Here is a 6,935-nt window from a genome sequence, read left to right as displayed (position 1 = left end):
AAATCTGATAGTCATCACTTTCAGAACCTTTAGTAGCATCACCATCAAATGGTGTAGGACAACACCTAGTACCATCCACAACCTAAAATGCCATGGCTTTCAAGAAGGAACCCAATTTGATATTGCCAAACAAGATAGTTCGTATCATCAAGCTTTACAGTAACAAAAGTAGACACATTTTTAATAAGAGTTATGATTGGCGACTGAACTATATGCAGCTGTGCGGCCGTCGCCATATTTTCTTGAAGGAATTGAGAAAATTAGGGTTTCAAAGAAAGATGTCAAGAGATTTCAGAAGAACAGATCGTAAACAACGAGAAGATTCAAAGATATGGCATAGAGACAAAGAGAAAGCTCCAGTCAAACATTTCTTCAAGCAAGTAGTGAATATGCTTACAATCGATTGTGCAGATCGATATCGATGTTGAAGGCAGAGCTCAAATCCAAGAGAAACAGCATCAATATGCAACACAGCGCACCAAAACTTCAAGAATCAAGAGTGGAACAGTGAAATCCTTAGGATCGAAGAACGACCGGCGAAGATATCATGTCAACCTACAGATTGTGAAGAACATCAATGGTGGTTTCTATGTAATCTAGAGAGAGAGAGAGAGAGAGAGAGAGAGAGAGAAAGAAATCTAGAGAGAGAAGTACAACTGAATTATCTTATTGTATTGAATGAATAATTGTTACAACTCACATTACAAGTAAATATATGAACAAGTTTCCTTGCACACTAAGTAAACTACTACTAACTGACTTAACAAACTCATTCATCTATCTGTTGACATTTGTCACCATCCGGTGGCTCTATATCTTTACAAATTTGACATATCGAGTGGAGAGTAAAACATGAAAATATGTTAAAATGCCACATAAGCTGTCAAATTTAAATTTTCGATTCAAAATTTGACATGTTCTTTGGAGATGGTCTTAAGTTACCAACTAGTTATCGCTTGAGTGACGAAAATGCCACATTAGCTGTCAAATTTAAATTTTACGTTCAAAATTTGACATCTTCTTTGGAGATGGTCTTAAGTTATTAACTACTTATCGCTTGAGTGACGGTGTTGATAAAGATATACTAAGACTAGCTCATATGCATTTCCCATTTCTGGAAACACGGGAAAGTTGTCCTTCTCTCTTTTGTAAGGGTGACCTTGCCATAAGACACATTCATCAAAATTATCACTTTTTTTGGATGTCATTTTGTGTACAGTTGGCCGAGTAATTTTACATTTATTGGCCATGATAGGTAAGATCTTTAAGGATACTGGTAAGATATGCATAATGTGGTTCAAATTCGCCTTAGCGAGAATCGAACATAAAACCTTTCACTTAATGACTTGAAGTTTAAGGTAAATGAATTGAAGTAATATTTAATGATCACAATTTGAATAATGTAAAACAACACTTGGTGGCATGCATGCATAATAACATTAATTATAGAATAAGAAATTGCGACAAGAAATGTGAGTAAACTTCCACTCGAGTCCCACTGACAGGCAATTACAACCCAAAAAGGCATTTGCTAGCTACCATGCATTATAAGCAATATTACCAATTAGGTAATGCATAAAATGATACTGATTGGACGAAAATGGCTTAAGGAAGAAGCAAAGGAATCATTTTTAGATAGGCCACCATGATTGGGCGGCCAAAGCCCTCCCTGATATCACAAATTCTAGAGAGAGAAATAAAGGAAGAATCCCATCACATATAATTAATAACAAAGAATATTTATGTGGAAACAGTGAAGTCGTCACCACCTTAGATATTGGACCTTCTTTTGCAAAGATGAAATTTTCCACATCAGAAAAGCTTGTGACACTAGTTAGTACTACAGTCAAGTAGTATTCTTTTTCACTTATAAGTGAGAGGCCTTAAGTTTAATTCTCGCCAAATGTGAAGTTGACAATATTATTGCTAGCTCATTATGAGGCTAACCTCACTCATCTTCGCCTTAGTGTAAATAATATTGTTTGTTAAAAAAAAAAGGCTTGTGACTTCTTTGTGTCCTCCTTAAAAACACAACACAAAGAGAGTACATGCATTTTAAAGTGCAAAAGATTTGATCTCTTTTGCATACGTAGCAGCCAGCAATATACAACATTAGCTAAAAAAAGAAGGAAAAAAAAAAAAAAAAAAAAAAAACAGCTTTCGCGTACACGCTCTCTCTCTCTCCCTCTCCTGTCGTTTGTGTAAATACAGTTAAATATGAGAATATGCAGAAATCCTAAAAACATAAATATCAAAAATATCTTTAAAACCTACCAAATTAATTTTTCGAACATACACCTACTTGCGTATATGGATGAGGAGGATGAGACCAATACGCCCACCACTCATATTACCAAAAGGTTGTGATGTTGATGAGTAAAATTAAAGGACATACCCCAGAAGAGCTGTATGAATTTTATGACATGGAAAAAAGGATTTTCATATATAAAGACAGAAGGAGGGCGAGACAGGAGACTGCAAACCATATAAAATGAAGTGCTATGCCTTGCCACAAACCGAGGAAGGCAAGAAGCACTTTGTCTGACTATAAAGCAGTACCACTCATTCCTTCAAAGCTTATCTATCCACTTTATCGAGTCCTTAATTTTAGAATCGTTCCTTGAATTTCTAAATGTAATTAATGTTTAAAAGATGAGGTATGAGTATTACGTGATCTAAAATTAAGATTGTAAAATATAATTTATCCAAACAATTAGACCCTGTATGCAATTTCTCCTAAAATAAAGAGCCTAATTGGAGGTATACTCCAGTTCCATTGATCTTATATTATTTAATTTTATTTATATCTAATACAATTAACAGGAAATAAAAAAGAAAAACATAAATGAAAGGTCATACATAATACTCAATTAAAGTGAGGTACGAAAAGAAGAAAATGAAGTTTTTGTCTGTTGCATTTCTTTTGTCATATATAGAATTTCCTAGCGAGAAGTAATGTTTGCAAGAAACATCTTTTGTGTCTCTATCTCACATATTGTCGAGCGAAACTGATGTCATTTTGGGCCTTATGATTAAGTTTTAGAGTTCAGCGTTTTCAGTTTACGATTACGATTATAATTTACTGTAGGTTGTCAAAACATAACTGTGATACCGAGCATGTGGAAACAATATGAATTTGGATGATTTATTAAGTTGCAGAAAACGCTCTATATATTCGGCAAGCGCTGAAGCTACTCGGGTAAGGATTCCTAACCTTGAAGTATGTTCTAAGAAATGCGTGCTAGTGGTGCTACACAAGTATTTTCTACAAATAATGGTGAAATCCACACTTGTTTTTTGTTGAATGAGAAACCCACATTTTATTTTATATGTGTTTGAGTAAACATAAAAAAAAAAAAGTTAGAAATTGAAATGATTATAATATCTTTATTTACTAAATTAATGCAATGAAAAAAAAAATGGAAAGGTTCTAATTTTTATTTCATGTATGCCATTGAATTGGAGCATTTTTTGGTTAAAGAATATCGCAGGTATTCAAAAGATGTAATGCAAAAGACATAATGTCGAATTAGTTTAGTTAGGGTTCAGCAATTATAATCCATTCTAGGCATTGTTTACCAACAACTTAAGTCGTATCAATTTCTTTTGATTGTTTATCGTAATTCTTTATATAACTATAAGCCTATTGAACAAAGAAGAACAACTTTGTTTTCTAAACTAAAGGCAAAAAAGGATCAAGGCTCATTAAGATTATAGTAATAAGCTGTTAAGTCAACTGGTTATTTAATTGTGCCAGTTACGTTACGAGCTAATACAAAATGGATCAAAAGCTAATAAATCTTACAAACCATGCAATTCTACATAACAACTAGATAGAATATTTGCTCGAATAACCATTGTTTAATTGATAAATTTAAAAAATTACAATAGATTAACCATACGTACATCTAGCGCATCCAACCGGATGGATCGATTCGCGATTGACTTGAACATATACTAGGATAAACAAGGGAATCGGACTTCTGCTTTCGGTTGTGGTTATTATTTATTAGCTAAAGGGAGTCCTTCATTATATGCTTAAAAAGAAATTATAAATTCTTCCTATTTTTTCTTTTTTCAGCCGAAAGTAAAAACAATTATTAATTCGATACTTTGAATGGGAAACTTTAAAGTTCTATAGAATTTACGTTTTTAAAAAAAAAATTGTTGGAGAGAGTCGAGAGACTTCAAAATTACTACATGCAATACATTCAAGAGAACATTAAATTTGAAATGTATCATTTTGAAAGTCCTTTACTTAGTGTCTTTTTGGTGTTTGGGTCATTGCTAATACACTTTATAGTGTATTAAGTGATGCGTATTGAACCTAAAATTCCTTAAAACTTTAGAAGTTCTCGTCCAAAAAGAGCCTTAAGTAACTGAAAAACCCTAGTACACTCTTCATGATGCAATTGTAGTAGGACTACAGTTTGGTTGCTAGAAAACCATGCATATGGTTGTAGCTTGATAATCATGACCTAGATTTGCTGGACAATCCGCCTCTACCTAGTTTTCTTCTCCATATGGACGGATAAATAGATGTTGAAGATTATTAATTGAGATTATATTGAAGAGTTTGCCTGTTTGGGTTAATATTTGAATATTGGGCATAAATAAAGCAAGGTCCAAAGGTGCCAAGACAAGATGAACTTGCCCAAAGCCCAGCAACCCAGCTTGAAGCGAAAGTGGTGCCTCTCCATTGATGCATAGGCCATGTGCCTATGACTGAAATGATAACTGATAGAGACCAGCTCATTACCAGCCAAAAAACACTTTCTAATGGCATAAAGATGTAAATATATGATGACTCACTGCCCCTAAGAGCCCTCGGCCAAGAACAAGGCCAAGAGCAGTAGGGCCAAATCGCCTATAAAAGGAAGAAGAGACAATAGAGACAAAGACACTCAACCAATCAAACAAACAACATACAAACTCTGCTCTCAAGCTAGATTTGCATCCAGAAAAGCTGAAACCAACCTAGATTCAGTCTTTTTAGTCATAGTCCCTGTGGAAAAGCTATCTTTTGTCTAGTTTAAAAGCTCTGCTACTTTCCCTAGTGTTGTAGTATCGATTCCCTCATGTAAAATCTGTTTACCACTCATCCCTTTTTAACTCACAACCTCTGTAAACACAAAGAGAAGTGGCTGCAAGAAGTTCAACCTTGCCCGACAAGGTGAAATCTTGCCCGAGTCTCTTTGTGTGTCCTCTAAATTAGTAGATCTGTCGTTTAATATACTTTTCAGCATGTATTCAAGTTATTTCCATATGTTTTCTACTTAAGAGTCCCATTTACATCTGGATCTGGTTAACATAATAGATCTGTTTTCATTAAGAACACTTTGGAATCAAGGAAATGGTTTAAAAGGGCTATTGACTCCCTTCATTCAAACATACAAGATTATGAACTAAAAGTCCTTGTTTACAAGGCAAGAAAAAGAACAAACTTATCCATCTGTGACAATCCTTTGATAACAAGAAGTTTAAGTAACTTGGGGTGCAAGTAATCGACTTAAACCAAATCTGTTCTACGTCTGTTATACTGAGACAATAGTGGCACGCCTAGCACTTTGTTAGTTTTGATTGCAAACCTCAAGGCCTACTACACCTAAGGCCCTACAAAGGCATATTTCAAACTAACTGTGAACTCTTCTTGTAGCACATCAAGCAGCAAGAGCCTGACCAACAGACACACCAAGTGCCATCAACCCTTGGGGAGTTGTGCGAGGGGCCAAAGCCATATTTTCCTCGAACATTGCCTTCATGCAATTAGATTCTTTTATCAAAAGTAGAACTCTCTTTAAAAGCTGCCTGACAATAAATATTCATGTTGAACAAAATTATTTATATTTAATGCTATATAGTTTGCATAACTTAAAATTTTAAATTTTTTAGGGTTACTAGCTATCCCATAAAATAAAGATATAGCTAGGTATAAGCAAAGGATTCAAAGTATTGCATGATATGATGTGGGAACGTTGAAGTAGGGAAACTTATTGGGTTATAGAACTTGGCTAAAGATTTTCACATGAATCATCTAATTAATCATGTGATCAATAGCATCATTAGTGTGATTATTAATATATATATATTTTTGGCTTCATTAGTGTGATTAATACTGTATTTATATTTTTTTTTATAAAGTTAATACGGTTAATATTCGTTTAGTATTAAATTGATCTTGTAGATTTGGTGTTTTTAAATCCGAAATCGTAAAAAAAATGCTCTCTAGGGTTTCCTAGGTTTTCTAGGGTGCACTAGGAGAGCGGCGGCCGTTTATTCCAATTCGACGGCAGAGTCGTAGATTTCAAGTATTATGGGGTTGGGTTCCTCGACGATTTCTTGTACCGATTACGGTGTGGATTTTGTTCCGGTCTCTCCAATTGTTTGGGGAGAAATGTCGATGGGTATTTCATAGTTGGTGCGGAGGGGTGAAAAGGATTATGGAAGATATGGTGGAAAATTTTGCTATGTGACTGGCGCTTATAATAGAAGATCAGGAAATGGTGGTGATAGATGATAAAGATAGTTCCCTACTCAAAACGACTAAGGTTTTTCTTGTCGAGAGAGTGCTCTCTCGTAAGCCGATCAATATCGAATGATTCAAGCGGCATATGATGCATCTTTGGCGTCCTAAAGCCAAGGTAACGATTGTCAAATTGGACGATGGTTTGTTCTTGTTTGCTTTTGATAACACTCGGGAAAGAGCGATGGTGTTGAAGGGCGGTCCTTGGTTGTATGATGAAGCGTTATTAACCTTGGCGAATGATGATAGTTGGGTCCATCCTACTCGCATTGTTCTTCATGATCAGGAGTTTTGGATACAAGTAAAGGGTTTGCCATTGGCTTACATGACCCGACATATGGGGCAATTTATTAGGAATTAGATAGGTAAACATGTGCTTACTGATCAAAATAGAAGAGGAGATATGCAAGGG

Source organism: Pyrus communis, chromosome 11 (genome assembly GCF_041283825.1).
Source record: "Pyrus communis isolate YQ-2024b chromosome 11, ASM4128382v1, whole genome shotgun sequence".
Taxonomy (NCBI): domain Eukaryota; kingdom Viridiplantae; phylum Streptophyta; class Magnoliopsida; order Rosales; family Rosaceae; genus Pyrus; species Pyrus communis.
This window is presented reverse-complemented; position numbering follows the sequence as displayed.